This window comes from Crocodylus siamensis, chromosome 8 (genome assembly GCF_052110815.1).
Source record: "Crocodylus siamensis isolate JL-2025a chromosome 8, ASM5211081v1, whole genome shotgun sequence".
NCBI classification, from domain to species: domain Eukaryota; kingdom Metazoa; phylum Chordata; order Crocodylia; family Crocodylidae; genus Crocodylus; species Crocodylus siamensis.
Window position 1 is genome coordinate 20,010,531 of NC_143402.1, and position 27,864 is coordinate 20,038,394.

Sequence of the window (27,864 nt, forward strand, 5' to 3'; positions counted from 1 at the left end):
AGAAACAGTAAAACACTTCTGAGAAGGCTGATCTTTTTCCTGTCAGCGGGTTTGCTATTGTGGGCTAGCAATGGCCAGAAGGTATTACAGTCACTTAAATCCATTGCAGACACAAACAAAAACTGGAGGAAAAAAGGCCTTGCTTTAAAACTAAAATCTCCTTTCACTCACTTCCCTGTCATACAGAGGCTGAAGTGTGACACATGTAGAGAGGCTGTGGCACATGTAGAGAACCATACTCTGGAGATGGTGTTTTGCTAATTGTTTTGACCTTTCATTGTGTTTGTCCTTGTTTTAGTTGCCTGGAGTTGGATTTCAGTCCATCCTTGGCACCTGGGGTCATAATTAGAGGCACATGCTGGCCACAGTGCAGCCTTAGACAAGGCCTCCTTTGTTCAAAGCCTGTACCCAAGACTCACAGGGTGATTGTATGTGCCCTCTTTGAGAGCTGAGAAAGGGATAGATGGACTTGGTGCTATTGCTCTCTGAGCTGAAGAATGGAAGGCAGGATGCAAGAAATTTTGAGGAATTCTTGGTTAGATCCAAGGTAAGGGCAGCCAAAGTTCAATCACTTGATTTGAAGTTGGGGGCGTGCTGTCTAAACATTGTTGTCAACTTTAGACCTATGTGCTGAAGCCGAGGTGGCCAACCTGTGGCATGGGTGCCACAAGTGGCATGGGCAGGCCCTGTGTGCGGATAGGCAACATAATGGCATGGGAGGGAGCCGGAAGCTAAGCAGTAGATCAGACAGGGAGCACAGGGCAGGGAACACAAGGCAGAGCATAGCTTGGGCAGGGAAAAGGGATTAGAGTAGCATTCAGAGAGGATGCAGGGCTAATTTGAGGCATGCCTGTTAAAAGGTTGGGTCCACTGAGGGAGGGAATACTCAACAAGTGTCTGTGTGTACCTCACCAGCAGCTGCAGCCATTGCCCTGTTTTCCCCAAGGACTCAATATCTGAGTTTGGATTAGAATTTGAGAGACAGTGACTCCTGGACCTGTACTTGGATGACTTCTTTTGCCTTCCATGGTAGATTTTGGAAGAACATGAAGCATGTGGGAAGTGTCTGCATACCTTTTAAAATGCTGTAGAGAATTTGGATGAAACCCCTGAACAAACTATAACTATTCTTGGATCAGATGTGGCAAAGACCTTCTATTTCTCTGGCAGTACTGAAGAGTAGTTTTATAAAGGTGTTTTCTGTGTGGTCCGCATATCAGAGAAACTCAGATTCAGGGTGGCTGTTTTTCAGCAAGTAAAGCCTTATTGTAATAGTAGTTGTAGCCATGTTGGTCTAAGGACATAGGCAGACAAAGTTCTTTGGGTAAATGTGATATCTTTTATTAGACTAACTAAATAGTTGGAAAAATTGTTCTTTGCAAGCTTTTGGACACAAATACCCTTCTTCAGGCATAGGGAGAGTCTGCTGATGTTATGTGTTCTTCATGGTGGAATAGAAGCCAATATACAAAATGCAAATGCATGGCAGTGAGGATCAAAGGGAATGGGGGACAATAGACCTCTTGTCTCTCATCCCTCTGATCCTCACTGCCACACATTTGCATTTTCATAGACCTGCATTTTGCATACTGGCTTCTATTCCACTATAGAGAACACATAATGCTAGCAGACTCTCCCTATGCCTGAAGAAGGGTGTTTGTGCCTGAAAGCTTGCAAAGAACATTTTTTCCAATTATTTAGCTGGTCTAATACAAGATATATTTACTCGAAGAACCTGTCTTAATATGTATTAGAACCAGGAGGTTATTAGGAAGGCCGACAGCCACCAACTGTTGCACCTAAGTTTTTCTTGCTTCGCCTGCCAAAACACCTGACATATTTGAGAGGTCAGGTAGTGAGTGGCAGGGGAGGAACTTGACAGCTGTCCTCTGTGCCATTCAGTTTCTACCTTTGAAAAAACTGCAGTGCTTAGTGGGGACATTTTGGATCAGATGAGATGCAGTTAGGGAAATCAATAGCTTCTCAGCCTTTATGACAAAAAGCACAGTAAGCATCATGTGCTTGTTTTTTATTATTCTGTGTCTTATTTTTGTTTTGACAAGCAAAGCATCTCTGCCTCCTGGTTGAATTTTGGGCACCATATCAAAGAACATAAAACAGTTATTTTTCACTGTAAGTAGGTTGCAAGTGTATGTGTACATGTGCGTGCATTACACTTAAACCCAATATAAGACACAACAGGTTTTCTAAGTGTCTCTCTTTCTAACATACTGAACAAATGTGGACAATATGAACAATGTCTTCCCAGTTAATGGACTTATGGAGGAGACAGCAATAGGGTGGAGCAAAAGCTCCTATATTGGTTTGCATATGTAGAAAGCTTGCATTACTTTTATTTTCTTACTAGTGTTGTATTTTGTGGGAACTGGTCTTTAAAAACCCTAATAATCAGTGTTTGTCAAGTATTAAATAACCTTTCTCAAATGAACCCCAAATTGGGTTTTATTAGTATTCTGTTATAAATTGAACACTTCAGCAGCAAGGTTTGAAATGAATATCAAAGGATGACTTGCTTTCTTACTTGCCTGAGAAGGAGTATCCTAAGGCACATATTTAAGTTATTAAAAACCAAATTTACAACAAAAAGCCTGCATGATTTTATAGCATTTTAAGGCCAAAGCCTGGTCTTGTTGAAGCTGAGTGTAGGAGTCTTTTCCTTTGACCTCGGAATTCCGTTTCACATTTCTGTGCTAAAATCAACTATTTTAAAAGGGATGAAATTATTTATTTGACCCTTTTTCTTCCTACAAAAAAGGCTGTGCTTGTGCTGTTGATCTGAATACGCTGGGACCATGTGGCTGCAAGAACTGGAAGAGGAAGATGGCAACCTCATTGCTGGCATAAACCAGATTTCCTAAATTTCTGGAAATAGTCGTCATCTAGTCTTATATTCCCAGCTCCAAAAGTAATTGTAGTTTAATAAACAGGTATTTTGAAACCTGCCTAAAGAGTCCAGCTCCTAACAGCTGGTGGTTGGCCTATTTGAGTCCTCTTTTATTTTTTTTTTTCTGTCCGTGAACCACAAATATTGTCACTGGGGCAGATCCTCATATAGCATAAATTGTTAACACATTATTGAAGTCACTGGTGCTAGGAGGACCTGCCCCATTTTCTCTATAAATATCTAATACCTTTTTTATCTCACTTTTTGTTTTCTGACTCTTATTGAGTTTCTAACCCATGACAGTACAGGGTGCTGGCTGCCTGGCTATTGACTGCCTTTATTAGCTTCTTATGAAAAACTTCAAGCATATTTACATTTTCAAAAAAATAGAAATTATTCCAGTCTGCTCTTCTTTACATACTATTTTGTTGCCTTGTTCAAAAGAACTGTAGTAGATTGAAGAAGCATGATTGTTTTTTCTTTGCAAAGGCCAGGCTGGTTTGTCCTCACTGACAATTCTGAAGATCACACTTCACGCCTCTTTCATTTTTAATAACACATCTTATCCTCCAAGATGCCAGCCACATTTTAGTAGAAAGAGGTCTCATTTTTGTTAGCAGCCCAGCAACTTCATTTTTAAGTCTCTTCAGAATTCTTGGATATCCCTGAGGATTGGTCATACTGAATTTTATCCATTTGTTCCAACACTTCTTTGGATACCTCAGTCTCTCAGAGCTCCTTCTCTGCTACATTTAAATAAATAGGTTTTAGATTTGTATCTCCCCTACATGATCTGTGGTGCAAATGCAAAGAAATCCTTCTTCTGCTCGGCTGATTCCTTTACACCCTGACTATCTGTTGGAACAAGTGACTGAGTGAACTCTGGAGAGTTTTATGTAAAGAGTGCAACAGCAGACCCAGATACATACTGCAGTCAATAATGCCTAACTTACAGAAGGTAGCACCCCATTCCTCTTTTTGCTCTGAGCAATCTCCTTTCTTGAACATGGCTAATGCTAATTCCAGCCTTATGGAGAGTTTATTGTTGACCAGCAGAACTTGCCCAAACTTGCTTTAAAGCCCAAAGACCTGAAAATTTCAGTTAGAGGAGACAGAACTCTAGGGAGGAAATTAAGTGTATTGTATCATTAAAGGTGACTTGCAGTGGGTTACTGTTGATCAACAAATCAATGATTTGTTGGATGGGTTCTGCCTTGCATGGCATTGGCATAAATATTTTGGCACTGGAGAGACTGAGACAGCTCAATTTATATAATTTAGAATATTGTTCCAAGGGGACATAACCAGGGATTTGAAATGCCTTCAAGGTATGGATACAAACAAAATAAGGAACTGTTCTGTCTTGGAGGAAGGAAATTAATCCATTTTAGATGGTGGTAGGACAAAAAGTAATGACTTGAAGCTAAAGATAGAAACATTTAAGCTAAACATTAGGAAAATATTCATCAGTTCTAAAAGGGATTCAGTCTTGGGGGAATAGAAACCCGAGATGGAGGGTGAGAAAAAAAATCCTTTGAGGCAATTGGAGGGAATTGCTATTAAAAATGATAGCATATTAACCCCTCCATATTCATTAGAACAAATTGGGTATATAGAAACCGTCAGCACTTTATATCAAGAATCTTGATCTCTAGTTAGTGATAAGGGAAAAAAATTACCCTCATTAACAGTGTTGGTAACGGTTGGTATTGAACTGGAGAACTTAAGGCTTGGATGAGTTTAAACAACATGTTTATCACTGCAGTAAGTATTGCCAGCATTAGCATTATTTTGATTGCCATTATATGGCCAGGGAACATGCTGGATTAGTGCCAGGTTCCAAAGCATAAACAGAGAAGCCCTAGATTGGTTTTATTCTTGGAAGCAAGTTAAACCAGGTAGAGGCCAGATTTTATTTACTAAATTAAATGCACTACAGAAAGATTGTAGTTAATTGTCATTCAAGAAACCCAGCACCAAGCTGGTGATATGTTTATAGGATAGTAATAGGGTGTTTTCCATCCAAAGAGTTATGTTTAAAAAAAATATGAAGGTTGCAAAGTCCAGAACTCAAAAAAATTAGAAAATGCCAGAATTAGTGTTCATGAAAACTTAGTTCAGCTCTCCTGTGCATTTGCACCATCATGTGTGGGTCTGTTAGTTCAAACTGGAAGACTCCAGTCTGTTCCATCCAAAACTGGTCATAGTTATAGGCAGAGAAAACTGATGTGTGGATAAATTAACTATTTCTTTAAAACTAAACTGAAATATCTTTGAGGTTTTCTATACATCAGCCTTTCCTCCCACCCTTTAATGCTGGTTTTTCACTTTTGAATTCTTGCTGGGACTGCAACCAAAAGTGTTAAAATACCTCTTAAAAGGCCATTGTTACAGATTTACATCTTGGAGTACATGGATCTCCATAGGGCAGCCAAGCCTCATGGGAATTATAGCCTGCTCTAGCAATACAGGGGTGTATAAGCAAGAGCAGATTCAGGATTTGGCTGGTGGTGGGGAGGGGGAAGGAGTGCACAAGTAGCTACAAGGCCTGTGTGAAGTGGCCAGTATTTGCTTCAGATTTGGCTAATTTGGGGGACAGTGATTCAATTTGGTGATACAAATCCCTATTCTGAATCAATATGGTTGCTGCCAGATCAGCTGAATCACACAGGCCTGTCCCCTGCCTGTTCTCAATGGCTGTGCTGCCCGCCCCAGCTCCCGGCTGTTTGAAAAAAAAAAGCTCCCACTCATTAGCTGCTGCCTGGCAGGGGGGCAATCCCCACTGCCCTGTGCTGCTCCATGCTGCATGGGGGAGCTCTGCACGAGTCCCCAGAAGCCCCAAGGCGGCTGCAGTAGCTGGTGAGTGCGGGGCTTGTTTTTTTCTTAAAGGGCCAGAGCTGGGACAGACAGGGCAGCTGTAGGGGGATTGGGGGACCAGGCTGGGGGTTCATGGCAGAGCCCCACATGCAGTGGGGGGCAGCAGGGTTGCCCCCCCCACCCAGCAGCACCCAGTGAGTGGAGGCTTTTTTTTAAAGGGACAGGAGCTGGGGCAGGCAGGGCAGCCAAGGTGGTGCTGGGGGAGTGGGCAGGGGATGGGGCCTGGCAGGGGTCCCCCCATGGTCCCCTCCCTGCTCCTCCAGCCTCCCCTCCCCCACCCTCTACTTGCCAGCTTGGAGTTTGGGTCCAGCTCCCTACTACAGCAGGCAGGGACTGCCCAAATCACTGGAGCTCCTCTGAATCTTTTCCGAATCGATTTGGAGAGCTTCACATTGATTCAGACCTTTTAACTGATCCCCTGATTCGATTTGGATTCAGAGATTCGGCCACCGAATCGGACCAAATCTCCTCCAAATCGAATCAGCACCCGAAGCTTCGCATAGCCCTAGTAGCTACCTGTGCTTCAGGGATGGCTGCACTGCTGCTGTCAGCCTTCACCCCTCCACACCCACTGGTGCAGATAGACCGTAACACAGGAGCCTATGTAAGAATTGTCCCCCTTCCACCTCCCCTTCTGTGCTCAGCCGGGAACAGCGACAGTTGCAGCAGCAATGGGCAAAGGAGTTCTCCCTTCCCATACCTGCTCCCAGGTGACTAGGAAGGGTGAGGGAATGCAATACACCACCCAGCGCCACTGCTGCTGCTGTTCCCAGCTGAGCACAACCCCTGCACAGCCCTGTTGGAGTGGGCAGGATCAGTTTTGAAACTTTCCCGTTCCCAGGACAGTGGAGTTAAGCAGCAGTGGGTGTGCTTTTGAGCCGAGGGGAGAAGCAGGGGTAGGGATTCTTACATGCTTTGGGGTCTTTAAAGAAGTCCCCGAAGGCTCCTTGTATGGTCCAGTCTGAAAGAAGAGGGAGTGCAATTGCTCCACTGCACCCCACTCTGGATCTGACCCTGTGCATAATGGGTGCTTCTTTGAACCAAACCTCTCTGAACCTCAGAGGCTCACAAGAGAAGACAGCATCATTGTTCTTGAAACATTGGAAGCAGTTCCTCATCACTGTTGCTAGTTAATAATCATTTATATGAAACTGTGGCAAGAAGTTAGCAGTCTTGTATATGTGGTATCCTTATAGAGCATAGCTTCAGAGAGGGGTGTTTTTTCAGTTAGGAAATCCACACTGCAACAGAAGTAAAGGTTTGCAGAGTAGCTTCAGCTGACCAAAAGAAACTTTCTACACTCCACTTCAGAAATGTCAGGGAAGGTAAAAAGGAAATGGAAACATCAAGATAAATGTTATTTATTAACGTAACTGTAACCTGTTATGCATTTATAATTGCATACTTCAAAAGCATGAATTTACTTTTAAAATCTCATTTCCTCTCCAACATTGATGCTGTTGATATATTTTTTAATATCTTGGACGGAACAGTGAAACTTGACTGTTTCATTTTACTTCTTTTTTTCGCCTGTTTTTACCTTCTGGTTTTATTGCACTGGTACAGCCTTTTCAGAATGGATATTTCATGGGAATATTTACGCTTTAAAATAATTATGCAAACCTTCATACCATATGCTGGAAAGCTTTTTTTGCGTGTATCAAAGCTAATTTTCTGAGCGCCTAAAATGTTCCATGACTTCACATTTAACTGTACTTCTATAATAATAATATTGCTGTTAGAAGAAAGTAAACTAGAAGAGCACAGACTACTTTGTCTTCATAGTAAAAAACACAGACAACTGATGGAGTTAAAAGGATTGCTGCAATGGGCCTAAACTCTTTTGGGAGTTTAAAGCATTTACAGCTCAGTTGGTCTACTTGCTTAGCAGAACTAAAACCAAATTGGTCTCTAATATCTTATTTAGAGGCCAATTTACCAACATGAATTCTGCAATCACTAAGATATAGAGCTAGGAAGAGACTCAGTCTATCATGATTTCCTGTCTTTGTAAATCTTCTCTGTAATAGGCAATCCTATATGTTACAATGTACCAGAGTAAAAATGACTCAGTGGGGGTTGAAGGGGGGGGGGCATATGGGGATGGGAGAATATTATAAACATTCCCCTGCTGTGAGATTCCCAACCCAACAACGTTCAGCCAATGCATGGAAAATTAACAAGTAAAATGGACTATTAATAGTTGGTAGGGTTGGAAGGAACCTGAGCAGTTCATCAAGTCCGACCCCCTGCCATGGCAGGAAAGAGTACTGGGGTTAAACGATCCTGGCCAGGTTATTGTCTAGCCTCCTTTTGAAGGGTAGGAGTGTGCATCACTTCCCTTGGAAGTTGGTTCCAGATCCTGGCCACCCTGACTGTGAAGTAGTGCCTCCTGATGTCTAGCCTGAACCTACTCTCAGTCAACTTATGGCCGTTATTCCTAGTTACTTCTGGTAGTGCTTGGGGGAACAGGGACTATTAATGGAAAGTGAAAGTGATTGGGCTAATTTGGCTAAGGTGAGTGATTGTACAAAAGTAAATTAACATCAGTGGTAGGAAGTAAAATCAGATTATCACCATTTTTTTACCTCAAGAATCTATGGTCTTACTAGTACAAGAGACAAGTAATTATTAAACATGCCTTTCCTGAGAGTGTTTCCCTTTCAGGTTTTGTGTGATGGTGGTTAGGTCACTACAGGCTCATGTTTTACTTTATATCGACAAAGGCAGAGAAGGAGCAGCAAATACACCTCAGCATATTCCAGGCCCATCCCTTTATTAAAGCCATCAGTGATACATGGCGACCTTTCCTTTTTAAGGATCCCTGAAGACTGGCTGTTCTTTCTGGAGACCTTGATTAGGCGTTGCGTGCCAAGCAAAATAAGCAGCAAGGAGTAGTTTGTGTTGTCATTCGGCTACTCACTGTCCTCTTTGTTGATTGCACAGGTCCATTTAACATCTGACTCAGCTTTGCACTTTTCCATTGGCACGTTGCTAGAAGGAGTCAGGTCGTAGGCCGTGCTGAGAGGTTTTTTCCCCCCTTGCCCTGCATAGTTATTAATTTAATGGATACATTTACACAAGGTGGCAGCTGTTGTTTTCAACTTTTATACAGAGCTGATTTCTCTCAGGGAGTCTTTGTGCCTACACAGAGTGTGTAGGGAAAGAACGCTATATATCGTAGCCATCCTGCAATATTTTTACCACATCTTAACTGTTGTGCTCTTTCAAAGACCTCTAAATTTTGAAGATTTTCCAATTCCTTTTTGGTTTTTTCTAATGTCATATGTTTGAAAATGTTTACAATGTTCCCTTTTAGTTGCTCATATGCAGATATGATTTAGGATTTTAGGCTTGGTTGTAAGGGTTAAAGGCAATAAACTTTAATTGTTAGAGAAGAAAACTTTTTTCCTGGTCTCTCTCTCCTGTGCACACATGTGGACGCGCGCACACACGCACGCGCACACACATGCAGACACACTATAGAAATATGTGTTCATAATGAATTGTGTTTTCATGCAAATAAGAAAGAAAGGAAATAAAAGTAATGTGCTCTAAAACCAGGCTCTCTTCTAACAGGGTTGCCTTATACAGCCTTCTTGGAAGCTTTGGTTTCTCCATCTGAACCACAGCCATGTGATACCTAGGACACCAGAGAATAAGAAAAATGAGAAGACGAGTGTGTTTGCCTGTAGAGCATCGTACACAGCAGGCTTACCTGGGTATGTGCATCCCTTTACATTTCAAACAGTTCTCTGGACAATTTAATTTAAAGCTCCATTACACTCTCAAAATACTCATTTGTGTCTCATTCAGAAATGATTTTCTTTCCCCCCATGAACCAATTTGAGGTTTTGCTTTCCTGGAAAACAAAGTTGACAGATTATGTCAATTTATTACAGTTTGCACGTGTTAAACAGGTGAATTTCCATCTTAAGAATGTATGAAAACTGCTATATTAAAAGCCAACCATTAGGCAGCAGTGGGAGTGAGTTATTGCACCTTCATTGATATGTGAATAAAAGCCCTGATAAATCCCATAGATCTGAGAATTCAGGTTTCACTGAGGATAGTCTTACCTCCTGGCTTCCCTTGTAGCTATAGAGTTCTCTAAAGATAGCAGAACCAAAGCAGTTCCTTTGCTCCAGAAGTCAGTCAGGATGTAAAGAGTCTATGCAGCAAGTGGGAATACCCCCACCCTCCCCCAAACCTCTCCAGATGAGATCCCGCCACCACAGCTAATGGAGGGAGGTTGGGTGTTAGGAAGACTAGAAGAGCCATGCCTGTGCAGTTTCAGGGGTTACTACACAGGCGGTGGCACTGCTGTCACGTGGTGTTCCTTTAAGAAGGGGAGTGGTATCAGATATAAAGTACTAGGGAAAGGAGCACAAGGTCTTAGAATATATTAATACAAATAGGACTGTAAATAGGCTGAGGGAGATGCCCCACTTCTTTTATTCTATTGGGTTTTCTATGTCCATGATTCATATGGGAGGATTCCTTCCTCACAAGCCCTGTACAAAGGCTATGTCTGCACACAGTGGTTTGGCACATTGTGAAGAACGTGATTATGAGAAACTATTGAATCTGTTTAGGATTTTTATTTAGATTCACTGCTTGGCAGAAAACAATGCATCATAGATGTTAGAATCAAGGTCCATATACTCTTTCATTCTGTTATGTTTTCATTGTGGGACCCCTGTTTTATTCCACCTGTAAAATGGGATTCTAGGGGTTAATTTTGGGGTATGCAACGCCCAAAATTTGCATACTTTAAGATCCTCTAATACAGTGGTCCTCAATCCCTGGCTTGCAGATCACATGTTGTCTGGGAACCCCTTCAATATTGCTTGTAGCCACAATAAATTTAAAAAATAACACTGAGATTGCCAGGGAGAGCAAAGTATGATGATGTCTTGGGCTATCAAGGTTGGGGATCCCAGCTTTAAGGGAGCATGCTAGAAAAAAATAATTATTTTACTATTGGTGGTCATTCAGTAACATGATGTTGTGTTTTCCTCTATCGATTCTTCCTCATTCTTCAGGGTGATTTGACTCTTAAATTGTTATACCCAGGGAAAATACAGTGCTTCTGGGTTGGCTCTCAGGTCAGTGGTGATAATGAAAGTGTGCAGCTTCTACAGAGAACCAAACTGATCAGCTTTGTTAACTGTCTTGAAAGGAGGCAAGTTGTTTGGTAGCCAGGTAAAAAGTGGTATTGCTACTACAGTCTTTTGCACCACATTACAGTACACACAAGGGTTAAGTACAGACATTTAAAAAGCCCCTGGTGGAAGCACTCTAACTATTGCATTTCATTTAGTATTATAAGTTAGAGTGGAAATTAACTGAACAGACATTCACTGTTCGGTAGAGGGGGCTCAGTGCCTGCCTGCCTTGGCCAAGGCAACTGTCAGCAGTGGCTGGGGAGGAAAGGAAGGAAATGAAGTCGCCCTGCTGTGAGAGCCCCCTCACAGCTTGCTGGCTGGGGTCTTGTGGGCGGGGGGCAGGTCCACGCAGCAGGAGGCTCCCTCCCTGCTGCATCAGCCTCTTGACAGCTGCAGCCCAGAGCTGCAGTGTGGTATTGCCCAGCCTGCTTTTCACCATGCCAGGAACTGGGACAAGGGGGAAGGGAGCCCTGCCCCCCCCCCCAGCACAAGACCCTCATCTCAGTTTTCTGGCTCAAGTCTCCTAACAAGGGCAACAAGAAGCTGCAGTACAGGGTTGCCTGGCTGGCTTTTCACTGGGCTGGGAACTGGGACTGGGGGAGGGGATGGGAAACAGAGCCTGTCTGCCACATGGGCCAGTCGAAGGCCCCACCAAGACTTGAGCCCACAAGCTTGGGGGTCATGGAGATCTGCACAGCAGTGAGACTCCATTTCCTGCCCCCCACACCTGTGCCATAATTCCTGGTACAGTGGAAAGTAGCAAAGCTAGGAGCTGCAGCTGGTGCAACGGAGCTTCTCTGCCATGAGGATTCCACTGAAGCTTGTGGTCATGAGTCTTGCTGATAGCCTGGCTGGGTCCATGTGGAAGAGAGGCTTCATTCCCCCACGTCCCACCTGGCTGCACAGGGAGGAGATGGAGCCTTTTTTGTCTTCTCTCTGTGACAGCCTGGGGGCAGGGCTGGGCTGGTGCTGTCCTGGAGCAGATAAGTACCAGCAAAGGCTAGAAAGCCACCCAGCGAGGGGCTCCTGGGATGGCAGCAGAATGCGTCTGCCCCAGAGGGACACAAACAGAGGTCCCGGAACACCCTCCCATGGCGGGACCCAAGGCTGGGGTGAGCTGGGGTGCAGGGAAGGTGGAGCCCCAAGAACATCTGCAAAGGGCAGCACCTGATCCATGAGATTCCGTGAGGGAGAGTCCCACTACTGAAGGGAAGATCAAGTCATGGCAGGTGAATATCAGGGCCTCCCTCGTGGGTGAATGCAGCCCAACACCCAAGTCCCAGAGACACACCCCGCTGCCTGAACTGGGCGTGCACTCTAAGGCCACTAGAGAGTGCCTATATGAGACCAGATGGGTGCAGCGTCCTACACTGAAGTGCAATGGATATGGTAAAAACATTCAAACCAGTGCTCTAATTTAAAGCACTTTAGTCTAATATCACATCCATTGAGGGTTAAGTTAGAGCAGGTTGTGCCATTTTTGAAGAACTTTAAGTGCTGAGAACATCTGTTCAGTTATGGCTTAATATGCATGTAACCACGAACACAAGGAATGGTATTTCTCCTAAAAAAAAAACAGCCTAAAGGCCATATCCTCATCTGGGCTTTATTAAAGAAAATCAGCAGTATCTGTAATCAGTGGATTGCATTTTAATTTACACCAGTATAATGGATCTGGCCCAAAGGTGTTGAAAGGTAGCGAGGCAGCATTTATATTTAGCTACATGTTTCTGTCCTGCATGATTGGAAGAATATTTAAAACAGAGCCCATATAATTCTGCTTTCATTGTGTGACTAATTTCTATAGCTATGTTAATTAAATTCTGCAGCAGTTTGGTGACTAAGAACTAAATTGCTTGGCAGAATAATGGAAAGAAAAAGAAAGCTGGTGAAGGGTTTAAATATGGCAGATTTCACTGAATGCCAGAGTATCAAGTACAATACAATGAAACAAAGTTCCTATCAGAACAAAAGCTAAGGAATTTAATATATTGCTAGTCAGTATTAGCTGCTGCTTAATCCTCTTAAAGGCACTGTGCTTTTGTCTGCTTGGATGCTAGACTCGATCTTGCCCAAGATACAATTTGCTTTTGACCCTAACCCACCAGTTTGTATGAAACACAGGCACATAAGAGTTGGGCTGTTCTTGTATATTTACTTATTTCACTTCCATGATATCAGAAGCAAACTATTGAAATATGCAGATAAGTTTCCAGTTAAAATGAGAGCACTATTTATGATTTGTGCATGTTTTCTAACAATCATAAAGTTTTGAGTGAATGATTACTTTGCTAAACTTGTATTAGATGGAAACAATTTGGCATTCTCTCCCCGGAGACTGTAAAGGCATAAAAATTAGGTGGTTATAACTTATAAAATACTTTGTTTATTCTTCAGTATGGATTTGAAGTACTCAGTGACTCAAGGCCTCTGATTTTTTGAAGACCCTGTTAAAGAAAGATTTCTATCTGATTTAATTAAGTCAGGGACCCTGTTTGAAGGTTGACCAATTAAAAGCACCATATTTAAAAATAGAAGTTTTAATGGGAACCTCCAAGGACTCATGAACAGGCATCTTGGACACCCACTGTCTTCTTAGCTCAAGTACTAGCTGCCTCATCTCCTTTTACTCCTGCTTCTCCTTTTATAATCTACAGCAACTCAGGCAAAGCCTAGAGGCTCTAACAAGTGCAGTTACATACTCTGTGGTCTAGAAAGCCTAACAGGCAAATTAATTCAGTCAGCATTTTGACATTAATTGGAAAACATTTGATCCTAGGGCCCTAACTGGCCAGACTGGCGATGAAGGTCAAAATCATCCTTGGTGTATGTGAATGTATATGCATTGGCGTAGAACTTAAATCCTTGTATTACTGGTGGAAATTGCTTCAGTTGTAACCCCTACCATAACCTCTCAACCACAGCACTTTTCTCATGTCAGACCTATTTGTGATAAATCTGCCAACCCCTCTCCTCCTCACAGGTCTCGGAGGCCATTGAAAGAGATTAATTCTGTGGAGCTGGGACTTGATTTAAGAAGAAAGGATATTCACAAGCATGAGGGAGAGGGAAGCAGGGTGGGTGGTGAGAAGATTAACTGGCTTCCTTCCTCTCCCTGAAATCTGCCCTTCTCCTTATTTGCTTGTATAGATACTAGAAGATACCACTATGTGGGTTCTGTAGCAGGCATGGAGCACCTTCATTTATGAATCCCAAAATACTTCACGATCATTAAGTTTCAGAACATGCCTGCAAGGTTTTGGTATCTCTGCAAGATGTAAAGAGAGAGTATAGAGAGGAAAAGAGGCAGATTTTCAAATGGCTTAAATGAAGCTGTGCTTCGGGTTTCCATAAAAGTTACTACAATGCTGCATGGTGAGCAGGGGAACACAGATTCATTGGCTACCTAAATTCATTGCGTGTGCAGCCATGACAAGTGTGCATACATCTTGCCTACTTAGCTCAACTTAAACTTCCTGAAAACTGGTTTACAGCCTATTAGTGGCTCTGCTGGGAAAAGAACAAGTTCTGAGTCTGGCAGCAAAAAATCTCTTTCGGGTTCCTTTGCATTCAAAGTCTGCCTGTGTTCAAGTTTGACCCACATGGGTGAATCAGTTGTGATTCACTCAAAATTTGTTGATACAAATATTCAATCTCTGTTCTACAGTGTGACAAGAGGGGCAAAGATCAGGTCTGCTGACCTTTGGAGAAAAGTCTTGTTCGGTTCAAAGGGGTGGATAGTTCCAATTTATGGGTCTTTGAATGTCCTGCTTCATGTTGCCACCAAACATTGTTTTAATGTAAACCAGAGCCATTGGCTCAAATGACTTGGAACTGAACTTGGAAGCAAGGGGTAATGGTGGGAAAAGCGTTTGTCTGGTCCTTCCAAACCTAAAGGTACAACCTAGTTCTGATCAGAAACAAGCAAACCTATTTCTAATGCAACTCAGAAAGTTTAGCTCAGTTCTGGTCCTGCCTCCCAGTTGCCTGTTCTAACTGCTGGCCTACAGCACCTTTCTAGTCAAACATCTAGTTGGATATGACCCAGAGTCCTACAGCCTCCATCAAAGGCTGGAAACATGTTTTGCTGTAGATGAAAACAGCAGTTTCTTTCTATCAGCTGGCGTGCCTGTGACTAGAATCCAGAAGTAGTTTTCTTAGAGCCACAATCTTATGCTCAGCTGTTCCAAGAGACATGCAGCTATCAGTCTGTTCCACTGAGGAAATGTATTTTTATGATCAGGTAAAATGTGTTGGGAATCACATTTCTAGGATGACAGTAAATTGCAACCAGGCTGTAAGACTGGGGCAAACCAGTTGGATAGTGCTGGGGTATAGTTCAGCTCTGATCTTGCTTGAATCTTTTATAGAATCATAAAAAATTAGGGTTGGAAGGGACCTCAGGAAATCTCCAGTCCAACCCCTTGCTCAAAGCAGGATCATCCCCAACTTTTCTTTTAAAGGGAATTTTATGCTGGAAAACAGAACCAGCTCAATGGTCCTGGAGACTTAAACCCTGCCAACCGACAGACCAGGTTCAGCAGGGGCTACAGAAGGCCAAACATCCTTCTCTAAAAATCTAGTGAGGGTGCAAGGATGTGAAAGATCCGTGGCCTGTTCAGTGTTTGACCTCCCTAGAGTTGAAAGCAACCAGGGAGCTGGTTTTGAGGATGTGCTGTGGTACCTCAAAGGACTGTTAATGCTGGAAAGGAAAGCCTGGTTTTAAGTCCTATGACTTGACTCTTTCAATAATCCCTAGTTTCTGAGCTGCCTTTCCTTTACACTCCAGCTCTGCTTCTGTCCCAGGCCAATGCTGAGCTCTGTCTTGTGTCTGTTCCTGTCAATTAGTGGCAGCACCAGTGCTCTGTCACAGGGTGTGGGGCAAACCTTATGATCCAAACCCCCCTGAGCTCTGGGGGTGTCGGGAATGCTCTCACAGGCACAGTAGAGCTATGACAGTGGGGCAGGGGCAGGAAGAGAGCAAAGGAGAAAGCAGGTAGAGAAAGGAGGACCCAGCTGGGGAGTCTTCCCATAGTGTGCTATTGGTATTGCAGCAGAGGAGGATTTTTGGACCATGAGTTGCTGGCCAGATGGCTGGGGAAGCAGAAATGACCAGACCCAAATTGACAGTGATGCCACTTGCCATTTAATTTCTTATGCACACTGGGCCTCAAAGACAGCTGTGATGTAAGAAGGCTGTGGACCCGCATTAATGGACCGCTGGAAACCCAGATGACACAGAATTTCCCATATTTTAAACAGGCTTGTTTTCCATTTTTGAGGGGAGGGTCAGATTGATCCTTTTATCCAAACCACCTCCTTCCTTCCAAAGTTAAGGAAAGATGTCCAGTCGGGACATCACTGTGCTGTTTAACCTAAAACCCCACACATCTGCCACCATGGATTGGGAATTTCAGGTATACTTTGTGCATCTTGCCTAAGGAGTGACTTCAGGATCAGGTCAGAAATGTCATCGTTTGCTGCTGAAATCTCACTCTGTAGCTTTGGCACTGTAAAAAGGGGAACAAATTTGTGTGGTTGCAAACACTGCTCTTCTGAGATGTTAATACCACAGCAAGTCTACAGTAGGACAAGCCAGATGTTTTGTTGCACTTACATTTAATATGCATCATGCTGGGAATTACCTGTAGATGTTCACTGCTTCTTAGCTTCTGGGATGTTGGTGGTCACAGTGTGGGAATGGGACCTCTTTTTATTCACAAGGCCATTGGACATGATGGTTTTCCCTTAAATCAAGCACTAGATTAGAGCTGAGTGATATGGACAGAGTGCCAATCACGTATAAGAAGGTCACAGGCTCAATTCTCTCTTCAGCTTGGTCAAGGCAGCTTGCCTATGACATAGTTGGACTGTCCAAGACATATCCTAGTTTTAATGCCTTTTAATGTCAAACCGATCCCAACAGGTCTTTTTTTAAAAAGACTTAATAAATAAAATCAGCTGTCTCCCTTCCCCACCCTGGATGCTTTTCCATCTCTGAGCACTTTGTAGGTCACGCATGGGACCATGGTTCTTAGCCCAGATTCATATTTTAATGTAATTAGATTGTCATCTCTATCTCTATCTTAATTAAATAACAAGCCAGCATGGGTAGCTAGGAGACTTAACATTGCTGTGCTGCCCGCTCCAGAGAGGAGACCCAGGTGATTCATATGAACTGGACAGTTTATTATTAGCTTTTATTTCCTTAAAGACATCACAGGTTTTTCTCTTTTTTTACTATTACCAAATGGAAAAAACACTGTTGTGAAAGAAGAGCTGCGTGCATGTTCCCCAGGCCTGGATAGGGATAAAGCCCCACTGGATTTATTTTGGGAAGTTGCTGACTTCCCAGGATGGCCAGGTGGTTGAATTTGGCTCAGGTGGATCTCCCGTTGTTTGAGGTCTCAGTTATTTGGAGTCTTCAGAGAGATTCTGGAGCCCAGGTGCCCCTTTGAAGTATGATGTTTAAATTTATTAAAGTCTCTGCATGTTTCAGTTGTCACTGAGCTGGAGGAAGAGCAGCTGGGGCTAGAGCATTACCTTGATAATTGGGAGCAGCTAAAACTCCCACACTCCAAGTTGGGTACCTGCTATTACTAATGGTATTGATACCCGTTCACTGAACATAGCAAGGGAAGTTCAGCCAGCTCTTCTAGTTGCCCTCCCCAGTTTCACTGATAGTGTGTGGGTGATTAAGTCACAAGACTTCAGCCGTCATCCAAGCCACAAGATCCTGTGGAAGCGAGGCTAGCTACAGGATTGTTCTAGTCCAGTCTGACATGGTGCTCAGACTGACACCTGTATGCTACATATGCTGGACCCCATGTCTCCTTCAGGTTCTGAGAGAGACAGGAATGAAGCTGCAGAGTTTCCTCGGTATTTGGAATCATTATACATTTCTGGGTAAAATGTAGGCAGTTCTCCCCTCCCCCCATTCATTTTCAAACAGTTCAGTACAATCCCCTTTTCCCTTTCCCCACACTGAGCTCTGTACAAAAGCTGAATTTTACAAATTCGTTTCCATACCTTTGGTCACACTGGGCTTTGCAATAGAAACAAACAGCTGGAGGCAGCAATTAGCTAAAATTTACCTGAAAGCAGAACCTCACCTTATGCCATGAATGATTTCCAAGTGCTTTGTGCCTGGGAGAAGACTGAAATGCTCTTGCAGAGGAAGAGCCAGCCACTCTGTGGGTTGGAGGCTCAGATGTCCTCAGGCCAGGGCTTCCTTTCACTTTTCACAAGCCCAGACAAATGTTTTCCTCAGCTTCAGCTCCCCTCCACACACATCCCGGAGCACTCTAGAATCCCAAATCAAAGCACTTTAAAAGCTTCCTTACCCTTGGAAGCTGGCTTCCCTCCCTCCTCCAGATCCTGGCTGCTTTGTAAGAAGCTGGCTCTTCTCCCTACATCCAATGGAAAGAGGGAGACTCCACTGTCTTTCTCCCTCCTTCCTCTGCCTTCCTGGGAGAGGGAATCGTTCTTGACAATGGAGGGAGAGCAGAGGATCATCTTTATTGGAAACTTTTGTTCCAGTTGCAAACTGCTGGATGCCTGATTCTCCAAGAGCCACTGGGGTGCCAGCTCCCTGCTTCTTTAGGTGTCTTTAGGATGCTATTCTCTCCTTGTGCTGTTTGCTGGATGGATCAAAATAATACAGCCGCAATACCCAGTATATTGGGCAGAGAAGGAACTGCACACACTGAGCCAACTAAATAAGATATATCAAATCTCCCCTTGCCAATGATAAGTTTAGACTCTGCTGCATTAAAGGAGAATGACTTTGCTTATGCCAGGGCTGAATTTGGCTTATGGATGCAACCCTAGATGAAGTTAGGGTCAATCTTGGGGGTTTGTTTGACCCATACATTTTCCTGGAAGAAGAGTGTATAAAAGATTATACTCATCTCAGATGCGTTCAGTGCTGCATCAAAACACAAAGGAACAAAAGCCAAGTTCAGTTGTGCAATCATTCTCAGGCCTCAAGAAGCTGGGGGTGGGGTGTGAGGATTGCTAGTAGGACTTGTCACTTTTGCTGAATGTTGCTTGAAAAGGAAGTGTCAGATACTATCCTGGACTGTCCAGATCTCTGCAAGATGAACAGGCCAATCATAAAAGGTTAAAGTGTTTAGCACCTAGATAGGAACCTTGCCAGTGATCCATGTCTCTAATGAAGCTGGGATCTGAAAACCACACCTTGGAGTGTGCAGAACAAAGAGCTGAACTGATCGTAGGTGATGGTGCTATGTGGAGAGAAGTACTAACTCCGTTTCTCTTTCCTGCCTGTTTTAATGGTGTCCCAAAATAAATCTGCATGCAACCAAATAACCCTTAAAGGAATTATGTAGACTTAGCCTAATAATGCTAGGCAGGTCATGTGACTTGCATAATGACTTTGTGGCCTGATCTTTACCAACCCTCTGTCTCACACTTGCTTTTTCTGAGCTGCATCAGACAGCGGACATTAACAAAAGTCAGTAGGAATCCATACAGGCTGTAAGGACTGGGCGCTGCTTGGGACAGGGTGCAGTTGTATCTTCAATAATAAATCAGGCTCATTATTACACCAGGGGAGAGAGAGAAAATCCAAAGTGAAGGCATCTGCTGTGAGTTATGTCTCCAAGCTGCCTGGAACTCTCCATCTTCCTGAAGCACTTGCCTCCAGGAAGCTGTACAGCTTGCCAGCAGCCATTAATCCGACGCACTCCTGCCGGAAAGCTGATACTGGGCTGAGTCAAATATTTTTTGTCTCTGACAGGTTGATTTTTTTTTTTACTTGCTGTAAGGGGTAAGAGTCCAGAAATGTCCAGAGCTGTACTGCAGAGTCTATGGGCATTTGCGTCAATGCAAACAAAAGCCAGTTTTTCACATGAGTGAGACTTGTGCCCTTGTAGTGGCAGCCAAAAAAGAGTAAACAGAGGAAGGATTTACAGCTGCTGAGAGCTGGGGCTTGGTTACAGCAATGTGTGCACCTCCAGAGACCCATTCATAGCCAATACCTCCCCCCAACAAACACAGTAGTTTCTCTTCCTGCCAGCACTGAAATCCTGAAATAGAAGTCAATCACAAAACTCCTACTGCATGGATAGGGCTCCAGGTCTCATGCAGATATTTTAGAACTGAGCACTGTGTTTATTCCTGTGAGCCATCTTAATTCAGGAAGCTATTTTGGGTGGACTGGGGTGGGGAAACTTAAAGAGAAAATCTGCTAGGATAAAGACCTTGCCATCTTCACTTATATCGTGGTAGTAGTTATAGGGACTACTGCAGGATGATTGTGCTAGACCAGTGGTTTTCAACCTATGCTCTCTGGTCTGCTGTGGGTACACAGACTATGTCTGAGGAGTCCATGAAAGATGAATACAATCAATTAAAAGTATGTGAATACTCACACTTACCATTCAAAGGGGTCTGGACCTCCATTCAAAATTTTCTAGGGGTCCACAAATGAAAAAAGGTTGGAAACCACTGTGCTTGACACTGTACAATACACACTGAAGATGTCCTTATAATTGTTTGGTGCCTATCACAAGGGGGTCCTGATCCTGGTTACAGTTTGTGAGAGCTACCAGAATGCAAAGAATAGTACTTGCAAGAATGATGGCTATTGTGAATATACAATACTTTGAATTGTTCTGATTTTTTCCCTTTTTTCAACTGCTCTGCTGACAAGGAAACTTGCAGAAATAGGCAACAAAATGCATGTGCATCAAGGAAGGGCTATGTATGCTGAGTTGGTTCTATTGAGGTTTTGTATTTGTATCCCTGTGCCATCATCCCTGCTTTCTTTACAATTGCCTGGCTTGGCTACAGAAATCTCAGAACCGATGCTAGTGAGCAAGCCCTTTGGAGAACACAATGCCTGGCTCCAAACATGCCATTATGACACAGCCCTACATGGAGAGCAGTATGAAGCTACATCACTCCAGTATCAGTAGCAGTGCCCCGTAGCTTTCCACTACCCTTGTAACAATGCAATCTACTGCTCAGTTGTCAGCATATGGGATTTCTGATTGCCTGCACAAGGCTACCACTGGAGGGTGGAGTCCCTTCCAGTTGTTTGTTTGGAGACACCCTGTTGATTTGGCATTGCAGCACAGAAAGGAGTAGGTTTCAGACACTGCTTTATTCTTCTATGGAGGATGATTTCTATTAATTATTTCCAAAAGAAGATGCCCAGCAGCTAGGCAATTTCTGAGGCTTTGGCTCTCAGACTACTCTGCCTTTCATGCAGCTTGCTTTGAGGAGTGAGGATCAGTGACTGGATGAATGAGTGAAATTATCATCTCAGAAATGGTGATTTGCAATGCCTCACAGCCAGGGTTCTCAAGGAGTTGGGGAAGAGCTGTATGCTGGATATTTACCAAAACATGCCTTCTGAATAATGCATAGGAGTGACTCACACCCACAGATTTGTTTGCCATTTTCTTCCTCTTAAAATTGCCTTGGACAGCATAATACCAAAGGTTCCTTGGAGCCTTGGCAGACCCAAGCACGGTCACAATTTAAAGCTTTTTGGGTCCCTTCAGCTGCTTGCAAGTATGAATCTAAAACAATTGCCACTTGACCTTTGTTGAAGATCAGAGACCATTTTTAGCTAAATAAATAACAGAATGGAAATGAAGATCAGGATGGAGGTGACTCAAAAAGAATCTGTGGGGAAGTATGAAACAGACCAGTGGTTGCCTTTTGGTCCCTTAAACAATCTGGAAATAAGATGAGGCTGGTGCAGTGTGTAACACCACATACAGCCTGACTTGATTTTAAACACGAGGCCAACTCTTCCTATGCAGTACATGGGGAGCTTAAGGGCTTGTAAATGCTACCTCCAGAGCACTTAAAGATCAGGCAGGGTGATGATGAGCACTGCTATACCTAAGTCCCATCCAGTAAATCTTAGAAAGCTAACATATCCAGCACACACCCTTCCTCAGCACTGACATGAGTGTCCAAAACCAAAGTCAAGATTATTAAGAATCCTGGGTCATTCTAGTCCCTCATTCTTTTGTTTCCCCTGAGCCCAAACTGTATTGAGACTGAATTTATCTGACACCCCAGTTATGGAAATGTTTTGGTTCTCCCCAAAGCGTTCAGATTATGGGCCTAATTCTCTCTCGCCATGTACTTTGTGTAGTCACTTACGTTAGTGAATTATGGGTGTGAAACAGTACCAGTCCTGTTCCCATATGATACAGGGCAGTGGAGAATTGGGCCTAATAACTGCAAGAAGCTACTTGCAGGTAAACTTCACATTGTTGCAGCTATAATGCTGCCAAGAGTCCTAAGCAATCCTGCATCCACCTGAATGTGTGGCAGTTTTTTTACTTTAGCTTCATAGTTCAGGTGTATATAGTGGGAGCTCACTGCCTAGCTAGTTAATGCTCTTACAATAACATGCACAGATATTACAGTAATAGGGGTTTTATAAAAGGATAAGTAGGTGGATATAGATATATATCTGTGTGTGTATGTGTGTGTGTGATGCATATTTATATACTGTAGTATTATTCTGCACAGATCTGGATTCCAAATTATGTAAGGTAACAAACTTCCAACTTAGTTTGCTATAGAAAGAAAAATCAGCAAAAAGTAAAGATATGGAATTAGATCTAACAAAGAGATCTACTGATACATACCATCTGAGCAGAAACCCTGAGTAGTATTAAACAAGAAGTAAGTGGAAGCAGAGTTTGATGGGCCAAAAGGATGCCTAATTAACAGGTAGAATGAGGAAGGCATGGGCCATTCATAAAGCACATCCTTTGAGAGTCCTTAAGAAAAGACCTTGGGATGGGGGTAGAGGGAGTCATGATGCCAGGGAAACAGGTAGAGTGAAAGGAGCATTTTTACCATCATGGCTTCACCCCCATCATTTTTGGGACCTCCAAAATCCATCATGAATCCATCATGATATTGTTGGACATTAATCTCTCTGACCCTGAAGGATGTCCTGACCAGGCTGGGCCACAAATAAGTATCCATTTAGTACCCCCACATCCACCAGCTTATCTAAATCCTGAACCCCCACCAGCAGTATGAGACTTGCATCGGTGCAGTCATCTGATACCTTATGTGTCTTTTTCCTTCCCAACCTTATTTCTTCTCAATTGTCTCTCTTTCTGTTTGAAAAGGGCCTGGCTTAGCTGACCAAGACTATCTTTTTCACCATGCTTTTGCACACACGTGACATGAGAGGCATTTCATCTACACACAGCCAATGTCTTAAACAGCCTGGTGCTGATACAAATGTACCAGATCTCTGAGTGGCTGATAAGACTGTGCTACACCAAGTTGCAGTGTCAAAATCTGAAGTTGTGTCTTCTATTTCTGCTGTTCCTTGTAGTGCCTTTTGATGAAATTGCCTCAATTTTATCTTCAAGGAAATAGGATTAGATTAACATCAAAGGCAGCTCCACCTTACTACTACATTTTTTTCTTTTTTCTTAAAAGAAGTTACCACCATTTTTAATCCTACTACAATGGAAGGTATAGGGCTTCCTTCCCACAACTCTCCACAGCTGCAGAAAAAGGAAATAGGAGATACTGTTGAAGCGGTATATAATAGGCATTGTTGCCATGGGCCAAGGAGGCCAAGGTCCATGTTGTAAGACTGAACCAGGTTTGACTGTTCAGTGTGGCAGAGGGGCAGGATCTTTGGACTCTTTGGTCCCATTTATTCCATAAGTACAGCTTTGACTGGTTCTGAAAGCACACTGTAAATATAAAATAACCCTGAAGCCTTTACTCATATGGGTAATTCCACCATCTTCAGTGGGGTCTCTTGCCAGCATGACTGTTGTAGGAGCTGGCTTTGAATGACAGAATTTGATCTACAGAGACAAAATCCAGTGCAATCAAGTGGATTAGGGAATATGCACCAGAGGGAGAGGGGTTTCACTTGGACAGGTTAAATAACCGCTGGATTACAAGTCTTGCTACTTCAGATTCTAAATGGCTGTAAAACCAGGGCCCTGTTCAGAAAACTAGCAGGTAGCTTGCTCCATTAAAATACAGGTAAATCTCTGATTTTTGCTTCATTTTAAATTGAAATCAGGGGCACACTTGCTTCCTTCCTTTTTTTTTTTCAAATGTCCAGGCTTCTATGAATTAGTAATTCCCTAATTCCCATCTAGACACTGAAGCCTGTAAGGGTGCCTGGGCCAAGAATCATCTCCAGAGTTGCTGAGCTGGTGAATTTTCCAAAGTGCAGGTATGTGCAGAATGTGGGAGAAAAGTGCCAGAGTCTGTCTGCGAGTGGTTAAATTTTGTCATCGGCAGGATAAAAGAGCCACAGCCCTGTAGATTATAAATGCTGCAAATCCTGACACTTTGCTATAAAATAACCACTGCGGCATGATCACTTAATTTCCAGCCCTTCTCTATTGCACGTGGATGCTCAATGTCATGGGAACAAAGAAAGCTTCCTAAAACCATACAGCCTGTGTTTTAAATAAAAACAAAACATGGGGCATTCACCAGCTATATTAGCATCTCAGGCTCAAGTCAGTGAGGCAGCAGCTTTGCAGGGAAGATGGCTGGGTAGAGACAGAGAAGCTTTTCTAAACTGAATTAGTTTTCTGAAATTCTTTTATTCTCCAGGGTGTGTAGGTCTAAAGGCTATTACATCAACTCCTTTTCCCTTCTCTATGTCCTTACAATAATGTGTATGCCACTGTGAGGCTGTTGCAGGAAGTACCACGTTGAGAAGCTAGGACTTTAAAATAGAGGCTGTGGACCTGAATTCAGTTGTTTGAATGTGATTTGAGAATCTTGATGGACTTATTTGATCTATGAAACCAGGATTCTGGCAATGTTGCCCATAGGCACTACTACTATGTTTCCAAGACCTATCTTTGACTGCTAATTTAAACTGCCGTCTTCTCTAGGTAGCAGCTAGGTCTTCCTGACTGTCGTGTTGAGAATTGTCTTAGTGCTTAAGAAATAATAATTTCATAGTCGGTAGGGTCGGAAGGGACCTAAGCAGATCATCAAGTCCGACCCCCTGCCATGGGCAGGAAAGGGTGCTGGGGTCAAACAACACTAGCTAAGTGGTTGTCTAGCCTCCTTTTTGAAGATCTTCAGGGTAGGGGCGAGCATCACTTCCCTTGGAAGTTGGTTGCAGATCCTAGCAGCACTGACCGTAAAGTAGCGCCTCTTGATGTCTAATCTGAATCTACTCTCAGTCAACTTATGGCCGTTGTTCCTTGTTACTCCCGGTAGTGCTCAAGGGAACAGGGACTCTCCCACTCCCCGCTGGTCCCCCTTGGCAAGTTTATAGGCGGCCACCAGATCCCCTCTCAGCCTTCTCTTGTGGACACTGAACAGGTTCAGGCCCTGTAGCCTCTCCTTGTAGGGCCTGTCCTGATGGCCCCGATCACACAAGTGGCCTCCTCTGGACCCTCTCCAAGTTGTCCACATCCCTCTTGAATTGTGGCACCCAGAACTGTGGGAAAAAAGCATGCTACTGAGTTCTGCAGCAGGAACACTGATGGTTACACTGTAGTTTGTGGTCCCTCCTTGAGCTTAATATGTACATGAAACATATGTCCCTGCTTCATACCATGGTGGCATCCCTGCAGACCAGTTGCTGGTACCTCAGCGGCTGTGGGTATTTGCATTTGTTCTGGGTAATTGGAGATAGCTCTGAAAATAAATCAGCTAACTTGGAGTGCTGGGCTTGGCTGAAGGGTTGTAGCCTGGAGGGCACACAGGAGCAGGCTGATGTTTCTGATGTCTGGTTTTTCTCTGTATTGTTTTTCCTGTCTGCTACATGAATAAGTCATGCCAGATCTCAAGTTTAAAGCCTCTCAGGACAGCCCCTCCCTGCCTTCACTCCGTTCTTCTATCCCACCTTCCATCTGCTCCAACACACCTCATCCATCCTTTCATTGTCCTTCCTTTGACCATGCTCCATGCTATAGATTATTACTCCTCACTACTTTAATTCTCCTTTCTGCCTTTCACCCCTGCTTTTCCTCTCTACTAGCCACAAAACCTCTCTCCAGCTTTCAGCCTGCATGTGTGGAGGTAGGTGGGAAAGAGCATAGGGGATCCCCCCATCTGAAGCAACTGATGAAGAGCCCATTTGAGTAGTGTACCAACATCGCTTAGGGAAAAGTTAGGCTTAGATGACTTCTTAATAAGGAAGTTCCTTTCATAATCTCCCCACTGGTGACAGTAACACCTGTGAGCCAATTGCAGCTTACATGAAAAAGTAACACTATGCTTGTTGGTTATAATATGATTTAACAGTTGGAAAGAAGAAAATCTGCCTTATATGAGCAGCCAGCTGCCAGGGATACCAAGGCATGCTTGCAGGTCTCCAGTGATCCAGGGACCTTAATTTGGGAACCACTGGACTAGTATGTTAAAACAAGCGGCAATACATGCTACCTAAAATTCTGATTTTGTCTTAGAGTTGGGCATTCAAATCAGTATCTACCCCTGGACACTGAGCTGTATATTGCCAACACCAACTACAAAGAGTAGCCCTGTAATCTTGGCTAGAAGTCACCTTTTATTAAAAAAAAAATCTGTTTTCTAGGTGCAGCTAGAGGCTTTTTTGTGCTTGGTGCTGCATATACAGGTATAGTAAAATGGCCCAATGCTCCAGAGTCTTTCAAGTCTCAAAAGTGAATTAAAACTAGGATTAAGGGGAGGGGGAGTGCTAACCCTTAAAATCTAGCATCTGTAAGAGAGCATAATGCAAGATTTTCATATGTAAAAGCTTTGGGGGAAGCCAAGTTTTTACAGAAGTAGAAAGAAGAAAAGTAGAAAACCAAGATCAGCATGGTTTCACAGTGATTTCCCAAGGAGAAATGCCACACCCACTGTGATATCATAGTACCCAGAAATGAAACTGTAAGAGCATCACTTGCTAAAGTATGAGTCTGTTGCTCCTTTGCTTACCAAAAGATGTGATGTTTAAGTGGCTGGAATTACCAGCATTGAGGGACCCATATACAGGATCCAGGCTGAGCACAGTTAATTGTATTTATTTTTTTCTTTAACAAACCCACTGGGCCTGTTTTGCCATGGTTGGAAAAATCTGCTTAAAAAGACCACTCAGCATTATCTGGGAATGGAAACTGCGAGTCGTGTCGCTGGGCACCACTGTTCCCAGGACATCTCACTAGCAATATCATCTCATCAGAGAGGCACTTCTTGCTTTATGGAGACTTTAATCAGCTGGAAAAGTGAAAGCAGCTGATCCAAGGCAGATCTGACCCAGGCATTTTCCACACACAGTTGCTTTCTTAAATGGCTCACCCAGACAGGTGTTAAGAATCACTGCAGGAAAGCTATGACCTTGCTGTACAATGCTCTTTGACTGTAATCAAACCAGGTCTGCATAGCTGGCAAATAAATTAACTCACAGCAGTGACAATAATAAACCTTAGTTAGGGGTGGGTCAGCACTAACTGGGTGTGTCTACACGACATGGATTAATTCTACTGCAGGTTAGCATGGCTGGCAAAAACTATGCTAATGCATAGTAGATTAGTCCAGTGGGCATTAAGTATCACAGAAGAAGCATTCATCTGCACTAATGCGCAGTAGCTTTATTTCAGTGGCCATTAAACATTACTTAAAGTATTTGTCTGTGCTAATGTTCAGTAGCACTGATGATGGAGTGTTAAGTAGTACCTGTAATTACAGGGCATTAATGAAAGTGTAGGTGCATCCACTGAGATGCAGATCTATTAACAGCTTGCCAGCACTTCTCCTTTTTTGAGCTTCCCCACCCATAACTGTAGTCCTGATTGCAGAGAAGGTGGCCTCCTCTGTCTGCTGCCTGATCCAGACAGACTCATGGTATGAGATGGAGTTGATACAGTGGGTGACAGACCCTCACAACTAGTGCTGTCTTCTCACAAATCAAGAAATCTCATCAGACCTGAAGGCCTGGAT

The 27,864-nt window shown here is 43.4% G+C and overlaps 1 long non-coding RNA gene across 1 annotated transcript in view; it reads left to right on the forward strand.

Moving 5' to 3' along the window:
* The first annotated feature begins 450 nt into the window (after positions 1-450).
* Positions 451-27,864, forward strand: part of LOC149858169 (uncharacterized) — a 140,905-nt gene continuing 113,491 nt past the window's right edge. The window contains exons 1-2 of the long non-coding RNA XR_016443722.1: positions 451-547; positions 9,362-9,504. This is a non-coding gene — a long non-coding RNA (uncharacterized LOC149858169). The remainder of the gene's footprint in view (positions 548-9,361; positions 9,505-27,864) is intronic.